Consider the following 20,338-nt stretch of genomic DNA (forward strand, 5'->3'; position numbering starts at 1 on the left):
GTACAGAAATGGCAAGTTATCATACAGAGCAACCTGTGTAAGATGGGCTATCGACACGTTCCCGAAAAGAAATTATGTATTTGCAAGTAGTAACTGTGATCGTACAATTCATTTAATATTGAATATGACTTCTGGTCTTTCTATTAAAAATGTTCCTTTCTTTACCGGAATGAGATTTTCACTCTGCAGCAGAGTGTGCGCTTATATGAAACTTCCTGGCAGATTAAAACTGTGTGCCGGACCGAGACTCGAACCTGGGATATTTGCCTTTCGCGGGCAAGTGCTCTACCATCTGAGCTACCCAAGCACGACTCAGACCCCGTCCTCACAGCTTTAGTTCTGCCAGTACCTCGTCTCCTACCTTCCAAAGTTGCCCACGAAAGGCAAAAGTCCCGAGTTCGAGTCTCGGTCCGGCACACAGTTATAATCTGCCAGGAAGTTTGTTTCCTTTCTTTAATTTACCCGGATGGCGTTAGAAAGGATTTCTTAGTTTTTAAATATACCTAAAAAAGAGATTTGATTTTGGACAAGTTTCTGAAAACATACTTTCATGTACTCAGAACCAGAGACAAAGGAGTAGTTCGCTTCCAAGAGCAACCAATGGTTCTGATTATTTTATGATCCTACTTCTGACTTATTCATCCAACACATTAATCTGGTCCGGTTTAGGCAAAATCAGCTACTTTTGGCCACACTAATCAGTACACCGAAGGAGTTACGCAAACTTGAGTTCCTAAATTCTTAACCGAGCTCATGCTAAAGCTCAAGTTAGCTACCCAACAAACAAAGCGCACTCGTCGGCGATAATCATACAATCCAAAGATTTTTACATTGATTAAGCAGTTAAATTTTTCATGTCTTCATGAGTACGTAAACAACATATTTTCAGACATTGGGAATTTAAATGCTAAAAAGGAAAAAGAATTAATCGATGGTTTTTATGTGACAGAAACATACACAAAAACGTTACTTACATACATATGTATTACCTAAAAAAGTTTTGTACAATCATGTAACCGGATTCAATTTATGGAAACGCCGTAATCAATAGATCGATACCGTTTATCATTAACAAATGAAGAAATTGATACTGGGGGAGTTAAATCTCCTACCCGCAAAGCATTATACCCCACCACAACCCTCATCCCAGTGGGGTGGTAGCGCTCCGGTAATTAATGCTGGAAGCACGACGCCGCCACCGCCGCCGCCACCAGCGCTGCCTTGATAAGGTGTCGCCCTGAGGTGGACGTCCTGGGTACTAATTACCGCTGGTAGGCCCCTTCCTAAAGCACCGGCAGCTCCGACTGCGGCCCCTGGTACAGCCTTTAGAGCGAGCGCGCACACGTACATATGCACAGTAGCACGATAGAGAGGGAGTACCGTAGAACCGGCGGAACCACACTCAGAGTGGCTCTGATTTATGACCGCCGCTTACCTCCCCTTCCTACAGCAATCTATCCTCACTAAGGAGCTACAAATAATCTTCCCAGCTCGTCCGGCTGCGGCCAGCCCCCTACCGCTTTTTAGGACCCACTCTCAAATTTCTGGCCCCCTCCTCCCGCCCCAACCTTCCGATCCGTCCCACCAGACCGATCGCGCCGCTTTCACACAGTTTCCCCAGCCGGCACTCGACAATTTCCTCGGAAGACTCGAAAACAGCGTCTCTTCTACCCGTTGCCAAATCCGTGCAGGAAGATAGCAGCGACCGGGGAAGGGAGGGTCGGGCACGGGCCACAGTAGTGGAAATAACTTTCTGCTCGCACGACTGGCTTCGGCCCGCGACAAACTTCTGTTTATCTATTCCACTTTCTCTCGTTGTTCCCTCTTCTACACTTCTACGGCGCCGTTTATCAAGTCGACTTTAAGCTATTGGCAGAGAGAGGACGCTTCGCATTTGCTGAGACAATCGAAACCATTTCCCATTAAACGGGCCTGGCGAAGTTCCTCTGCGCTTAACATAATGGCGCGAAACTCCTCACAGTCGACAGCAGTTAAGTAATCCACATTGCAAATCGTGGGTAAATGACGCCGTTATCTTTGGCATTCAGTTCAGCTAACGTACAATCTACTCCACATCATCTATTACCGAATTATCATCTCATTACAAGCCTGGCATCTTTAACTATAAATACTGGCATAACTTCTTTGTAATCAGTGTCGAAAGATACTCTCAAAACCCGTTCCTTCTCCAATAATTAGGACGGTCTTAACAACCCACCCCAAATACATTTACTTAACCAGACTCAAGTACGTCGCTCTTTACCTAAATAAATAGAAAGTTTCTAGCTACCTTATAGTAATATTGCTCGAATTCTGTTGGGTATGTTATAGAAAATTCACAATAAATGCTAGAGTTTAAGAAAATAGTTTAGGCGGCTGCCAAGTGACTTTGGAGTATTGTACTAGAGTGTCCATTTCTAGAATACTGTTCCAGCCCTTACTGTCATTATGAAGTACAACTATAGAAGAGAAAAAGTAAAGCTCTACATATTATGTTATGACTTACTTCTGCTTCGTGTCTGTCACATGGACGTCATTAGCTATTTAGTGTGTGCGGAGAGAGGGGAGTAGGGATGTAGTGTGTGTGTGTGTGTGTGTGTGTGTGTGTGTGTGTGTGTGTGAGTTGGTGGGTTAAGGACACTCAACGACTAGGTCATCAGCGCTTATACCAAGATACGCTACTTCTTCACACACACACACACACACAGACACACACACACACACACAAACACACACAAACACACAAATACCTAGAACCAATACATAGGTGACTCTTTTGTTTCTCCTAACTTCCAACATGTGTAGAGATACTTCTACGGTTGTGAGTTTAGTTGAAGACATCATTTACCTTCGTCTCCGAAGCGAAAGCGTTAGGACCGTCATACATTATTAAATATTTATGACCTAACTGTTTATGACTCTTTTTCTTTTGCAGTTTTCGCCTCCCTCTTTCTTTTACTTTTGAAGGACACTGTGAGATCTACGTGGACTGACAGTGCTACACTGTCTTCTACAGTATACCAGATGAGAGGTAAGAAGCTCTACACGTGTGCATCGGTGATATGTTCTACGGTTGCAGAGAAGTACGTGCGCTTTAACAATTTCCCTTATAAATGCAGGGGTTTGTGCTGGGTGTATTTATTAGTTATTGTGTAGAGGCTTCTTATTTCTGATTCGTATTTTCGAAGGCGGAAGCGGACGAAGAAGCGAATGTGAGAGTTAGATTGCTTTAAAAATACTTTTACATCACCATACGAAATACATATAGCTGTTTTTACGTACCGCAGTTTTCTTTCTTCAAGGTACGCAGTATAGACTCCACCCCAGAGAGGATGGACCCAGAGCAATTAATACCCCGAAGAAGACGAACAAACGACTCCATCGTAGACAGGATTACACCATTCGCAGCTGGTTGCCTCCCTCTTACAAACGAAAGTGATTTGGCCCAAGTGGTGGAATTTAAAGCAGCGCGTCAGATTGGGTATCTAAGGCCTCAGTGTTACATCAGCAGCTGGCACACTCGCAAGAACGTCATTGTTGTAGCTGTTGTTGAGGTCTACTCTATCCTGTGCAAGCTTCTTCATCTTCCAGTACGTACTGCATCCAACATCCCTCTGAATCTGCTTAGTGTATTCATCCCTTGGTCTCCCTCAACGACTTTTACCCTCTACGCTGCCCTCCAATACTAAATTGGTGATCCCTTGATACCTCAGAACATGTTCTACCAACCGATCCCTTCTTCTAGTCAAGTTGTGCCACAAACTCCTCTTCTCCCCAATCCTATTCAGTACCTCCTCATTAGTTATGTGATCTACCCATCTAATCTTTAGCATTCTCCTGTAGCACCACATTTCGAAAGCTTCTGTTCTCTTCTTGTCCAAACTAGTTATCGTCCATGTTTCACTTCCATACATGGCTACACTCCATACATATACATTCAGAAACGACTTCCTGACACTTGAATCTATACTCGATGTTTACAAATTTCTCTTCTTCAGAAACGCTTACCTTGCCATTGCCAGTCTACATTTTATACCCTCTCTACTTCAACCATCATCAGTTATTTTGCTCCCCAAATAATAAAACTCCTTTACTACTTTAAGTGTCTCATTTTCTACTCTAATTCCCTCAGCATCACCCGACTTAATTCGACTACATTCCATTACCCTCGTTTTGCTTTTGTTGATGTTCATCCTATACCCTTCTTTCAAGATACTGTTCATTCCGCTCAACTGCTCTTCCAAGTCCTATGCTGTCTCTGACAGAATTACAGTGTCATCGGCGAACCTCAAAGTTTTTATTTCTTCTCCTTGGATTTTAATACCTACTCCGAAGTTTTCTTTTGATTCCTTTACTGCTTGCTCAATATACAGATTGGACAACATCGTGGAGAGGCTACAACCCTGTCTCACTCCCTTCCCAACCACTGCTTCCCTTTCATACCACTCGACTCTTATAACTGCCATCTGCTCTCTGTACAAATTGTAAATAGCCTTTCGCTCCCTGTATTTTACCCCTGCCACCTTCAGAATTTGAAAGAGAGAGTATTCCAGTCAACACTCTCAAAAGCTCTCTCTACGTCTACAAATGCTAGAAACGTAGGTTTGCCTTTTCTTAATCTAGCTTCTAAAATAAGTCGTAGGGTCAGTATTGCCTCACGTGTTCCCATATTTCTACGGAATCCAAACTGATCTTCCCCAAGGTCGGGTTCTACCAGTTTTTCCATTCGTCTGTGAAGAATTCGCGTTAGTATTTTGCAGCCGTGACTTATTAAACTGATAGTTCGGTAATTTTCACATCTGTCAACGCCTGCTTTCTTTGGAATCGGAATTATTATATTCTTCTTGAAGTCTGAGGGTATTTCGCCTGTCTCATACATTTTGCTCACCAGATGGTAAAGTTTTGTCAGGACTGGCTCTCCCAAGGCTGTCAGTAGTTCTGATGGAACGTCATAGACAAGACCAATTACATATTGAAGAGTTTCTGATGTCAAGAATCGTTATGTTGAATTGATGTGGAGAACTTCATATCGTCGATCGTTGTCGAAGGAATACTGTTACGGCCAAGAGGTACATAGATGAGGAACTATAGCAAGCTTTCAGAAATTATTATTTTTTTCCCTTCGCAGCCATGGTTGCCCTCATGAAGTTGCTCAGATGGGTCAATATCTCACTCGCTACAAAATACACTAACGGCCTGTGCAACAAGGCACCCTTACTAATGGTATTATGCATGTCTGGAGAGGATTGGAAAGACGAACTGCATCCTGTCAATCACCATTAAAAACTCTTTCTGACTTTCACAGTGCTCTACGATTGGAAAGGAGTACAGTATCAACAGCGATCTCTACACATTTCACAGTGGACTTACCACATGTCGATCGTTTGTTGCAGACAGTGCCATATTATGATGTGAGGGGCCCATAGCACCGATGAGGTACTGGTTCACTACTCTGCAATATTGTCACGCCGCAATCAGGAACAAGCCCAAACCCGAAAGCAGATCGTTAATAAAGTACTTAGCACTGAAAGCACATTCATTAATGGCTGGCTTCAGATGGCTCTGAGCGCTATGGGACTTAACTTCTGAGGTCATCAGTCCCCTAGAACTAAGACCTACTTAAACCTAACTAACCTAAGGACATCACACACATCCATGCCCGAGGCAGGATTCGAACCTGCGACCGTAGTGGTCGCGCGGTTCCAGACTGTAGCGCCTAGAACCGCTCGGCCGCATCGGCCGGCACACATTCATTAATGAACACCGACTTTCATCTATAGTGTTACTGACTCCTTTGGCCGGCAGTGTAGCAAACATTGATTATTCCAGACTATCCATTATTTATTAGTAATCTTCCACAACGTATAAATACTAAATGCCAAACCACTGTGCATGATCGGTTTTGAACTGGCGTTCCAGGGTATGCCGTTCAGTGGCGTTAACCATCATGCAACGCTGTTTGCAACGTGGCTCGCGGCGCCCAACCCCACAAACGTGCGTCACGTTGGAAGGTGTGTCGTGAATAGAGCCTCAGAGGTACAGGCGACCTCCCTGGGTAATTAGCCTTACATCCTGCTCCGTCCGTCATGGGTGTTTTGTTACCTAGATGGCAGAATTGCTTAACTTCAGCTACTTTGTGACCATCAGTCCTGCTGTTAAGTTTCTCTTTGTTCTCATTTCTGCCTCTTCTCAGAACTTTCGTCTTTATTCGATTTGCTCTCAGACCATACTCTGTACTCATTAGGCTGTTCATTCCATTCACAGATCTTGTAATTCTTCTTCACTTTCACTGAGGAAAGCAATGTCATCATCGAATCTTGTCATTGATATCCTTCCCCACGAATTTTATTTCCACTCTTGAACCTTTCTTTAATATCCGTCATTGCTTCTTCGATGTATAGATCGAGCAGTAGGGGCGAAAGACTGAATGCCTGTCTTACGCCCTTCTTAATCGCGGCACTTCGTTCTTGGTTTTCCACTCTTATTGTTCCCTCTTGGTTCTTGCACGTACTGTATATTACCCACCTTTCCCTATAGCCCAACCCTATTTTTCTCAGAATTTCGAGTCTTGTACCATTTTACAGTGTCGAACGCTTGTTTCAGGTCGCAAATGCTACGAACGTGTCTCGATTTCTCCCTAGCCTACCTTCCATTATCAACCGCCACGTCAGAATTGCGTCTGTGGTGCCTTTCCCCTTCTTAAAATGAACTGATTGTCTTATAATGTATTACCAATTTTCTTTACTATTCATCTGTAAATTATCCTTGGCAGCAACTTGGATGCATGAGCTGTTAAGTTGATTAAGCAATAATTCTCGCTGTTATAGGCTCTTGAAATCTTCGGAATTGTGTGGATGATATTTCTTCGAAAGTCAAATGATATACACTGCTGAAAATGGAAAAAAGAACACATTGACACCGGTGTGTCAGACCCACCATACTTGCTCCGGACACTGCGAGAGGGCTGTACAAGCAATGATCACACGCACGGCACAGCGGACACACCAGGAACCGCGGTGTTGGCCGTCGAATGGCGCTAGCTGCGCAGCATTTGTGCACCGCCGCCGTCAGTGTCAGCCAGTTTGCCGTGGCATACGGAGCTCCATCGCAGTCTTTAACACTGGTAGCATGCCGCGACAGCGTGAACGTGAACCGTATGTGCAGTTGACGGACTTTGAGCGAGGGCATATAGTGGGCATGCGGGAGGCCGGGTGGACGTACCGCCGAATTGCTCAACACGTGGGGCGTGAGGTCTCCACAGTACATCGATGTTGTCGCCAGTGGTCGGCAGAATGTGCACGTGCCCGTCGACCTGGGACCGGACCGCAGCGACGCACGGATGCACGCCAAGACCGTAGGATCCTACGCAGTGCCGTAGGGGACCGCACCGCCACTTCCCAGCAAATTAGGGACACTGTTGCTCCTGGGGTATCGGCGAGGACTATTCGCAACCGTCTCCATGAAGCTGGGCTACGGTCCCGCACACCGTTAGGCCGTCTTCCGCTCACGGCCCAACATCGTGCAGCCCGCCTCCAGTGGTGTCGCGACAGGCGTGAATGGAGGGACGAATGGAGACGTGTCGTCTTCAGCGATGAGAGTCGCTTCTGCCTTGGTGCCAATGATGGTCGTATGCGTGTTTGGCGCCGTGCAGGTGAGCGCCACAATCAGGACTGCATACGACCCAGGCACACAGGGCCAACACCCGGCATCATGGTGTGGGGAGCGATCTCCTACACTGGCCGTACACCACTGGTGATCGTCGAGGGGACACTGAATAGTGCACGGTACATCCAAACCGTCATCGAACCCATCGTTCTACCATTCCTAGACCGGCAAGGGAACTTGCTGTTCCAACAGGATAATGCACGTCCGCATGTATCCCGTGCCACCCAACGTGCTCTAGAAGGTGTAAGTCAACTACCCTGGCCAGCAAGATCTCCGGATCTGTCCCCCATTGAGCATGTTTGGGACTGGATGAAGTGTCGTCTCACGCAGTCTGCACGTCCAGCACGAACGCTGGTCCAACTGAGGCGCCAGGCGGAAATGGCATGGCAAGCCGTTCCACAGGACTACATCCAGCATCTCTACGATCGTCTCCATGGGAGAATAGCAGCCTGCATTGCTGCGAAAGGTGGATATACACTGTACTAGTGCCGACATTGTGCATGCTCTGTTGCCTGTGTCTATGTGCCTGTGGTTCTGTCAGTGTGATCATGTGATGTATCTGACCCCAGGAATGTGTCAATAAAGTTTCCCCTTCCTGGGACAATGAATTCGCGGTGTTCTTATTTCAATTTCCAGGAGTGTATCACCAGACTCATACATGACACGAACTTGAATAGTCTATCCCTACTGTTCTACTCGATCTTCGGTCTTCCAAAGCTTTTTAAATTATCATTCTAAGAGTGCATCGCCTATCAGTTCTATATCGACTCCTGCTTCCCCTTCTGTCACGTCTTCAGACAAGTCTGCGTACTCATAGAGGTCTTCAATGAACTCTTTCCACCTATACTCTCCGTCCTGTTTTGACTTCTCTGCGTGCTGAGTCTTTCCCATTATCATTTCTTTTTCGATTTCTTCACATTTTTATGCAGTTATTTCGCCATAGCTTCTCTATACTTCCTACTTATTTAATTTCTAAGTGACATGTTTTACTGAATTTCCATGACCATTTTTGTACTTGCATCTTTCATCGATCAACTGAATTATTTCCTCTGACACCTATGGTTCTTTCGCAGATACCTTCTGTGTACCTGTGTTTTTCTTTCCATCATCTGTGATTGTCCTTTTTCTGAAATGTCTGTTCATCTTCGACAGAAATGCCTACTGAACTATTACTTATAGTAGTATTATAACGTCAGATAACCCAAAGCGTATCTCTTTATCCCTTGGTACATCCGTTTCCTACTTCTTTGGGCACTGAATGTTCCTGACAAATGTCTTAAACTTCAGCCTACTCTTCATCTCTGATATATTGGGATCGGAGTCTACATCTGCCTCAGAGTACGTCTTACAATTCAGTACCTGATTTCGGAATCTCTACTGGACCAAGATGTAATCTAACTGATATCTTCCCTTATTCTCCTCTTCTGATTCTTGAATAGATTATTCGCTATTACTAACTGAAATTTCCATCAGAACTCAATTACGCTTCCTCCTCTCGCATTCCTAGTACGAATTCCACGTTTTCCCGTAACCTTTTCGTCTATTTCTTTACCTACAACTGAACTCCAACCCCCCACGACTATTAGATTTTCGCATCCCTCAAATATCCTGACATACTTTATCTATCTCTTTATTTCCGGCTTGCGACGTCGGCATCTGAACCTGCACTATCGTTGTCGGTGTTGTTCCGCTGTCGATTCTCATTAGAGCAACCCTGTTACTGAACTGTTCACAGTAACGTACTCTGCAACACATTCGTATTTGTAACGACTCCTACTACCGTTATACCATTTGCTCCTACTGCTGGTATTACCCTATACTTATCTAACCCGATATCTTTGACTTCTTTCGATTTTAACTCACTAATCTCCACTATTTTTACATTGAGCCCAACCATTTCCCTTTCCAGATTTTCTAGGTTCCCTACCATGTTCAAACTTCTGACATTCCACGCCCCGACTAGTAGAACGTTACCTGTGGATTCACTTTATGTGTCTTTAATGCAGTGGTTTCCATTGCCTTTTGCATCGTCACGCCACTGATCATTGCTGATTCTTGGGAAACAGACCCCTCCCACTTCAAAGATAGGGAATAAGAGAAGAGGAATGTGCCACTCCCACTTCCTAGGATAACCAGGCCCATTAAAGGCCGAGACATGAAACAGCGAAAGAGATTCATAGTACAACCGTCTCGTTTATTAGTGTGACTGTGTAAGGGGTGTTATAGAACTTTCCGTTACAGTGAGTGAATATTACATTGCATATCGAAAACAATATAGCCAACTTAAGGCTATACTCTTCATTGTGTGAGGCTGGAAATAAATAAGCACACAGATATCGATAGCAACAATCTGAAGGCGAAACATGGGAGGGCAATTCTAAACATTGTTGTGAGACCAGTCATTAGTGTTTATCGAGAGCTCGGAGACCGGAGACATATCACGCTGTCGTCACGTCGGTGATAGCAGATCCTACCACAGTCAACACCTGATTCACTTAGGTGACTTAACTAATGGAATTCAAGGTAAAATTCGCAAGCATAGCGTAAAGCGCAATTTAAGACTAGGCTTCTGATTGTTAGTCCGAGTTTGCAATAATCCCATATTTTGCTTGTCAGTTAAAGAACCCTCCTCAGCGTCCAATTAATAATAATAATTCTCCACATCTGTTTAATATATATGCTGTGATTGTTAAGGGTTAATGTAACTTTGAAATTGAAATAATTTTTTAATCTGTCACTCGGCCATTATTGGTACCTACGTCATTGTTAGGCATTTCGCCATTATTAATACTTGTCAAACAATTATTGGTCATGATGATTTCTGAAGTTAATTTGCGAAATCCCTCTTTACAAATTGCTTAGTAGTTAGCAGGATGCAAGCAAACTCCTTTTTATTAAATTTATTCTTAGTAACATTAAGCTTTAGTCGCTGCTGCGAATTGCTATAAACCACTTGGAAAAAGACAGAGTGCAAAACTTAGGGCCAAATCAGAGACACTGACACACCACAACATGTCATGTACCCTAATCCAGTAAATTCCGCTGCACAAGTCACATTCTGTATCACTTGAAAATATTTATTCAAATATGCAGTCAGAAAGCTTAGGTATTCATTGTTACAGGTTCATTTGTTCCTGTAGTTTTTCGTATTCAAATACGCAATCAGACAGGTTATCCAAATATTAGTCTTAAGTATTTCATGTAGCGATCTTTTGAGGGCTTAAATAACGTGAAACAGACACTTATACAACACGTACGCACTGTTATACAAGTTAGAGTCGGATCACTGATAGCTCAGTTTGCTTATCGAGTCCATTTTCACAGACAAACATAGGCTATATTTGTTGTATGTATGTTACATATGGCTAACTCCGTTGCTAGACGACGGCATTGGAAATAATGAAAATGTAATCAGATCAACGTTAGACACACAGTGGTTACAGCTGGGCTGCCTTGTTACTAATTTTTATATGTACCTTCTTTTTCAGCAGTAATTGTGTATTGTTGTCTCTCTATGTTAATTATAAGAAATGTGTGTAACATTATTGATGCTAAGTGGTAGGCAATTTATCTTTCATTAGCAGAACTCATTCTCGATGTTTCTTGAGGGATTTTTTAATGAGATACATTCGTTGTTGAGAAATTATTTTCTGCCATGCTTTTCTGATTATTACTAACGATGGCTCACAACACGAGATCCGCTAGTCGCATTAGGGACTTTAGGGAACTTCCAAATGCAGATACCACTAATGACGAGATTAACTCCCCAGAACATTGAAGCGGAAAATGTTCGCACAGATAATGAGACATAAGTTTCTACTGCCTCATTACAAGGGTTAAACAATGTAACGGATGAAGTCAGCAACACTGCAGATAGCATTAACAAATAGTGAAGTATCACAGCACCGTGAAACATCACGACAAATCTTTCCAGAGACAGTAAATTTTGGTTCTGTAAGTCATTCTGAGGTACAAGCAGCACATCACACGGCTTCAAATAACAGAATTTTCAATTTGGTATGAATGACTCAATGCAAACACTGTTAGAAAACATGTTTAACAAGTTCCAACAAGATACACTAAAGTTCCAAAAAATCATGCTTACAAAATCCCAACCAGAGACGCAAACCATGTTTAACGAGTTTAAACAGGACACTCAAACAATCATAGAAGGTTTGAACACTAAAATCACAACATCGCAAACAAAAAATAAAACAATAATGAATGAACTGACCAAAACATCGCATGAACAATGGTTCGCTAAAATGCAGACTTAAGAAACTAAAATTAACACCGTTGACACTGTGCAAACTCAACAAACAGAAAGAATCTCAAAGACAGAGACAGGATTACAAAACCACAAACAGGGTATGTTAACTGCCGTTAAAGCAGCAATACCCACCACTTGGTCACGGATCCCAGACAGCACAACGATCAAAGTGCCTGTAAAATTATAGAAATTAGCTCCAAATCAGATTATGTAGAGCAAACTGTTAACTCTATTGTAGAGCGGCTAGGCGCCATCTCTCAGAAAACTGACAACGGTAAGACAAAAGTTGCAGACTTGTCCAACAATGTAAAGGCAAGCACTGACGTCACTGTCCCTGTACAGTTCTCTCAAACGAAGAGTATTTAAAAATACAGGAAGGGCAAATGCTCATCAACACGAAAGTAAAAGATAAATTAAATTCTTTAGAAAGAAAATTTCTGAACGCTGAAAAAATACGAGCTCCTACTGGAGCGCAAACAGATCGTGAAATTACGCAACAATCGGATTGCGTCAGAGGTGAGATACCCGTCGACCGTATAGGCGACAATATTAGAGGACAGCCTCATTCAGAACAATTTTGCACTAGTGTCCATCAATGTGAACATTAGTCAACAACCAGACTAATCGATGAGATTCTATCCCCACAATTTGGGACCAAGAAGGGACAATACGATCGATTACAAACATTTTCTTCAGAAACGAAAGTTTAAAACATTTCGTAATGCTAGTAAAGAAATATATGCAAGGTCCTGGCTTGATCAATTCCATTATTCTTTACCCTCTGAATGGCCGATTGCAAACAGGTTGGAATTCATGTGCTCTTATTTGGAAAATGAGCCACCTTCCAGAATGCGCTCAATAGCGCAACAATGCCGATCATTGGCAGAATTCCGGCGCTCCTTTTTGACGGCGTACTGGTCTCAAACAATGCAGTCACCCGTAAAAACCAGCATATTATACCAGAAACCGTTTTAAAGATCATTTGTTCATGTAGTTTTTCATATTCAAATACGCAGTCAGATAGCTTATCCAAATGTTAGTTTTAAGTTCTTCATGTAACGACCTGTTAAGGGCTTAAATGACAGTGAAACTACGCACACAGTGTTACGCAGGTTAGATTCAGATGACTGATAGCTCATGTTGCTCGCAGACAAACATATGCTATATTTGTTGTAGGTGCGTTACAACTGTAATCCTAACAGGATATACACTTTTTATATCACCTGAGATGCTGCAGCTTTCTCTGTTTGAAAAGATTGGGGAAGACGCAAATCGATATCCAAAATTCAGGATGGTCTCACCAGACAAGGGCACTCTAATCCCCGTTCGTGTGGGGATGTGATCAGTTTATTGGCTGAAGGAGATGGTGCCCAAGATATCTCCTTGAGAGGCGACGAAACTGCTGTACAAGACGACGATGGAAATCCTAAGAAAACAGACTGTGACTCACAAGAGAGACCTAGTCTCACCTCTGTCTGAAGTAGGAAGGAATACCTTAAATTCGATGGCTGATGAAGTGACGTCTTTCACGATGATTTCGTTCTTAGAAATTTGCCCAATCATCAAAACGGCAAAAACAAGAAGTAACCTGGGGAACAATAATTTAGAATTGAAAGAAGGAAATGACAACCCTTGCCAAATACAATCTAGCACTGTAGTGATCGAAACAATCATCCTCGAAAGTATTTTGTGACCAGGTGGAATGTTCAGCTACCAGGGACAGATTCTGTGAGTTGGTAGAACATACAGCTGCCAGAAACAGACTTCACAGAATCCTCACAAAAATACCAACAAATCCAAAAAGCAGACTAAGGAATGTGGATGGTGGGTATACAAGGAAAGCGCATGAGACGCTGGGTATGCTCCTCAAAACTCGCTTCCCTCAAAGCCCTTTGGCAGATGATAGAGACAAACACTCAGTCCCAGTGAGGTAGTAGTTTACCGGTAACCTACAGGACAACTAGGAAATCCAGTAGGCACTATGAACCTCTGAACCATTCAAGTCTTCAAGCCCAGATGGAATTTTTGTCTTTCTATTGCAATAAGCAGGAGAGAAAATTATTAGACTCTTATGCAGACTGTTCAGTCTATCAGCATGAGTCATTCGTAATGTGCAGAGGACATAAAGGTTGTTTCCATTCTGAAGCCGGGGAGAACTGATTGTAACAAAGCTAAGGATGTGAGACCTGACAGTCTCTCCTCCATTCTGTTAAAGGTATTAGAAAAACTGGTAAATGTGCACCTCACGGAAAGGAAATTAACTGAAGCCCCTCGACATGAAAACCAACAAGTATGACAGTCAGGTAAATCACGGGATACAACATCTCACAAGCTTGTTGTGAAGGTAGAAAGAGCCCTATGGTTGCGGGAAATATCTCTCTGCGTCATCCTGGACACAGAGGATGTGTTCACCGCTAGATTTGCGAAGTATTAAGTGAGCAAAGTAATCAATAAATTTCTTGCACTCTATTCTTATTAGATCCATCACACAGCAAGAAGAAATTACTGTTTACGAGAAATAAGTATTTCCATCATGGAAGAGTAATAATACTTTAGGACGACTACGCCGAAGCTGACCAAGTGACCAGAGTAACCTTTGTCTAGTTTTCACTAAGTTAAATGGAAAGAAAATAGTTCTTCATAAAATCTTTGAATTGCCAATATCGCGTACATACGTAGAATATAAAACATAATGACTGCGGTAGTTTCAGCTCTCAGTGCTACCATCCTGACACTGTGCTCGTAAAAGATGCGAGTTGAACAAAACACAATATATCAGTAGTAAACATGACATGCTGCAATTTGCACTTGTATAAGCGGTAAGTTCAGTAAAATTTTCGTTGGAAAAGCACACAGAAATGAGACTGATGTGTTGTTCCAACAAAAAATTTGTTGACTTTCCTCTTATGCAAGTGCAATTTACAATACGATATAGTTATTACTGGTATATGTAGCTTTTGTTCAAATTGTATCTCGTACAAACAAGATCTGAGGATGGTTGCATTCATAACTGGAACTAGTCTAATCATCATATTTTAATTTCTATACATATACGCAGACCCCAAAACTAAAATGTATTTGAAGAAAGATTATTCTGTTTTTAAGAACTCACATAAGATTGGTTTCACCTTCTCTGAAAATGTCAGGCATTACTGAAAACAGTAAGGTAAACAGTGTTTCAGATTTTTAGCATCCCTCAAACTACCATCGAATAGAACTGATGGTACGAGAATGAGATTTTCACTCTGCAGCGGAGTGTGCGCTGATATGAAACTTCCTGGCAGATTAAAACTGGGTGCCGGACCGAGACTCGAACTCGGGACCTTTACCTTTCGCGAGCAAGTGTTCTGCCGTCTGAGCTACCCAAGCATGACTCACGCCCCGTCTTCACAGCTTTACTTCTGCCAGTATCTCGTCTCCTACTTTCCAAACTTCACAGAAGCTTTCCTGCGAACCTTGCAGAACTAGCACTCCAGGAAGAAAGGGTATTGCGGAAATATGGCTTAGCCACAGCCTGGGGGATGTTTCCATAATGAGATTTTCACTCTGGAGCAGAGTGTGCGCTGATATGAAACTTCCTGGCTGTGGGTAAGCCATGTCTCCGCTATATCCTTTCTTCCAGGAGTGCTAGTTCTGCAAGGTTCGCAGGAGAGCTTCTGTGAAGTCTGGAAAGTAGGAGACGAGGTACTGGCACAAGTAAGGCTGTGAGGACGGGGCGTGAGTCGTACTTGGGTAGCTCAGATAGTACAGCACTTGTCCGCGGAAGGCGAAAGTCCCGAGTTCGAGTCTCGGTCCGACACACAGTTTTAATCTGCCAGGAAGTTTGAGAACTGATGGTTTTTGGTCGTTGCAGGTGCTGTGTTACGCAGTGTTGAAATTTGTTAATGGATTAATATGGCTCGCGTTGAAAAGTAAAACTGATTTGTCTAACCAATTCAATAACGGCGTCTTCATCTCTGCATGGAACATAATTTCATGACGCACCCCAAAGTTCTGTGACACACAGTAAACCGATGTGACTCACGGGTTGGGAAAGCTTATTCAGCATTGTGTTCTGTGATGGAGGCTGGAAAACTATCACTGTGACACTCGGCAGGGGAGTAAGGGCACACTTGTGTACATATCAGAACGGTTCTAATACTAAAGAATTAATCAACACTTTACAGCATTGAACCGAGGTAGGGCAAATTCTGGCTGAACTCGAAACTGGTGATGGTAAGATAAAACAGGACCGCATTATAGAGCTCAATTAGATCAGATTTAAAAGAGAATTTTTAGTTTTAAAAACATTTGTAATCGCTACCACATTATTGGTTGCTGAAGTAAGTAGTGGCTACTAACTGCTTATTGGTAATTATCTCCCAAACGGCTTATTTTATTTAATTTACTCGTCTACTTCCGTAGGACCAAATTGAGAAGCAAATCTCCAAGGTCATGGATCGTGTCAGTACATGTAATTACTACATAAATGTTGATGAATCCAAAAAAGTCAAGCCACAAGTTTAAGTAAACGCTGTCAACAAAATAACGTAAGAATCAACTTAATTTTTCAAAGAACTCTTCAACAGAATAGGAGTGACCCATGAGGAAAGTCTTCAGTTTCGATTTGAAAGCACGTGGATTAATACTAAGATTTTTGAATTCGAATGGTAGCCTATTAATAATGGAGGCAGCAGCATACTGGACACCTTTCTACACAAGAATTGGATTTCTGCCAAATATTAACTGAGTGAAAGCTGCTAACTCTGGTGAATAACCTGATATTGTTAACAAGAAACGACACTAATATATATATATATATATATATATATATATATATATATATATATATATATATATATATATATATAGAGAGAGAGAGAGAGAGAGAGAGGCCGGTATCAGAATACCAAAAAAAGTGAATGGGGATTGACAAGAATTTCATAAACTAACACCACTTATTGCCCGAATTGCCCGTTAGTTTATTTTGTACACGCCATCAACTTATGTCATGAGCTGCACTAAAAACAGAGCCAATGTTGTACACAACTTCCTTTACTACGAAGCTAGTGTCATCAGTGAACAAAAAATATTTTAGAAGTACATGTAATGCTAGAGGTTTATATAAACAAGGAACAGGAGTGGCACCAACACTGATCCCTGGGGCACCCTCCATTCGACTGTACCCCACTCGGACCGCACATCACAGCCACTCTCAATACTGTGAATAATGACTATTTGCTGTCCATTGTTAAAGTAAGAGGTGAACGCGTTGTGAGCTACTCGCTGCATTCCATAATGGTCCAACTTCTGGACTAATATTTTGTGATCAACACAATCAAACGCCTTACTTAAATATAAAAAGTATGCCTAGCGTTCGAAACCTTTTGTTTAATACATCCACTACCTGACAGAGAAGAGAAAATACAGCATTTTCAATTGTTAAACTACTTTTAAGGCCGAACAGTACATTTGATAGTAAATTATGCGATATAAAATTATCAATTATACTTACATACACTGCGTTTTCAATAACTTTAGCGAACACTGATCACATAGCTCTACAATTGTCAACATTATCCCTTCCTCCATTTTTATAAAGTGGTCTTGCTACTGAGTACTTTAACCGTTCAGAAGACTGACCATTCTTATAGGAAAAATTACAAATATGGCTAAGTCTAGGGGTAATATGTGCAGCACATTAAAATCGTGCTGGGCACTCCATCATATCCATGACAGGCCTTAGACTTCAGTGATTTAATTATTGACACAATCTCCACCTTGTCAGTATCATAGAGGAGTATTTCAGAGATCAATCTCGGAAAGGCATTTTCCAAGAGAGTTATATGATTACCTGTGGAAACTAAGTTTTTATTTAATTCACCAGAAATGCTCCGAAAATGATTGATAAACACTGTACATTTATTTGGCTTGTCTGTAACAGAAATATATTTACCACAAATCGACTTTATATCGTCGACCTTGTGCTGCTGACCAGACACTTCCTTTACAGCTGACCATATGGTTTTAATTTTATCCTATGAATTAGCTATTCTATTTACGTACCACGTACTCATTGCCTTCCTAATAACATTTTTGAACGCCTTACAAAAATGGTTCAAATGGCTCTGAGCACTATGGGACTCAACAGCTGCGGTCATTAGTCCCCTAGAACTTAGAACTAGTTAAATCTAACTAACCTAAGGACATCACAAATATCCATGCCCGAGGCAGGATTCGAACCTGCGACCGTAGCTGTCTTGCGGTTACAGACCGCAGCGCCTTTAACCGCACCGCCACTTCGACCGGCGAACACCTTACAATACCGTTTGCAATAGGCTACTGTATGTTTTCGAACCCATATTTACTGAAACCTTTTTGATTCTACTGGCGTATCCATTCAGCCACATTAGTTTACACTAATATTTGTGATACGCCCTACACATATAACATTGTTGTTTGTCTTGCGTATTTTTCTTATAAATTTTAACTTGTTAATAAAACATTTACATGTCCTGTTCATGAAATATTATCTTACATGCTCATTATGCTTAATGTCTCTAGCCTTGTGCAGTCCAGCCAGCGTGCTTCACGCTTGGCCAGCACGCAGTCGCCTCGACAGCCACTGCACAACTAGTGTGGGGATGCCGCAAGTGCGTACTACGCACGCCACGAAAACACGCACAGGGCCCGAGTGCAGCCCACCTGTCGCAAATTCCGGAGAGCCCTCTCCAGGCCCGGCTTGGCCCTCGCTGGGCTGGCAGAGTACACCGCAGGCTACTCGTGGCTGGAGGGCCCGAGTGGGGCGCGGCGGAGGGGAGCCGCAAGGCCCGCCAGGAATTCCCCGCCAGGGCTACCAACTGCAACTTCAAAGCTGCGCGCTGCCAGGCACTGTCGCGTTTTCAGGCCCGCCCCGTAGTACGTCCGGAACTGCATTTTCAGAAGCACTTTCTCCTCATCTTAAGGCCTCTGACAGTTTAATATCACACGAAGGTTCACTGGGTGCACAATGTTTCTCAGTTTCAGAGTCCTCTGAATGTAAAAACTGCCAGCAACTTCTAATCATGTAGTTACACAGCATGTTGCAACCAGCCCTGAGCAAGTTCCCTGACTTTTTTCTTTTTCTTCCTTTTTTTTAGTTATCACACTTCCGACTGGTTTGATGTGGCCCACCATGAATTTCTCTCCCATGTCAAACTTTCCATCTCAGACTAGCAATTGAAACCTACGGCCTCAATTATTCTGTGGATGTATTCCACTCTCTATCTTCTTCTACAGTTTTTACCGTCTATAGCTCCCACTAGTACCATGTAAGTTATTCCCTGATATCTTAACAAATGTCCTATCATCCTGTCTTTTCTTCTTGTCAGTGTCTTATATACTCCTTGCGTGGCTGACTTTGCAAAATGACTCCTCATTCCTTACCTTATCAGTCCACCTAATTTTCAAAATTCTTCTGTAGAACCAAATCTCAAAAGCTTTGATTCTGTTCTGTTCCAGTTTTTCCACAGTCCTTACAGCACTACCATACAATGCTGTGCTCAAAACGCTGATTCTCAGGAAGTTCTTTCTCAATTTAAGACCTACAATTGACATTGGAAAACTTCTCTTGGCCTGGAGAGCCATTACTTCCAGTGCTAGTCTGATTTTCATGCCCTCCTTCCTCTGTACTCATGGGCAATTTTGCTGTCAAGGTAGCAGCATTTCTCAGCTTCATCTGCTTCGTGGTTAACCGTGTTTTCCTATAGGTTACCCCTATTTTTCTCAGAATGTCAAACATCTTGCACCAGTTTACGTAACATAGAAGTATTAAAACATACAAACAACATTGACTCTTTTGCTGTTCTAAATTATTGTCTGATCAGCGTAGCACCAGGAAACAGCATCAAAAAGGCGCTGACTTGGGCGCCAGTGGAAATTTTGGGCAGCGCCACACCTCTAGGAATACACAGCTCAGCGCTTCCTATCAACGCTGATTTAGCCAGCCTCCCATCTCTGGTCAGCCGAGTTTGGTCGCAGACTTCGAGAGCATCAGTACTGAGTAATAGGAAGACGTTACTTAGACGGTGTTCTGCGAGTAAAGTACTTGTACTGTAAGTAGGAGGCACGGAAGGCAAAGGAATCAAGTTAAGCTATATTTATTTTCTTTTCAGAAATAAAGTGTTCAATTAAGATTCAGGTGTAAGGTACAGATAATTTTGCATTCCTACCACCAGCCCTCGCTACTTCCCACCAGACCTACCCTCTCTTTTAACTAATAATGAGGCGAGTGTCGCTAGAGTTTTACGTTTTTGTGTGATGTCTGGCCTTCTTCCCAAAATATTGGGATTGAAGTCTTAATGTGCTGTCCAGTGGTTTGGTCACCCATTATTTGTAAGTGGTCACTCAGCCACCGTTAATTATTTTTACCTGTTTGTACTGCTG

The sequence above is a fragment of the Schistocerca serialis genome, chromosome 7 (genome assembly GCF_023864345.2).
Source record: "Schistocerca serialis cubense isolate TAMUIC-IGC-003099 chromosome 7, iqSchSeri2.2, whole genome shotgun sequence".
In the NCBI taxonomy this organism is placed as follows: domain Eukaryota; kingdom Metazoa; phylum Arthropoda; class Insecta; order Orthoptera; family Acrididae; genus Schistocerca; species Schistocerca serialis.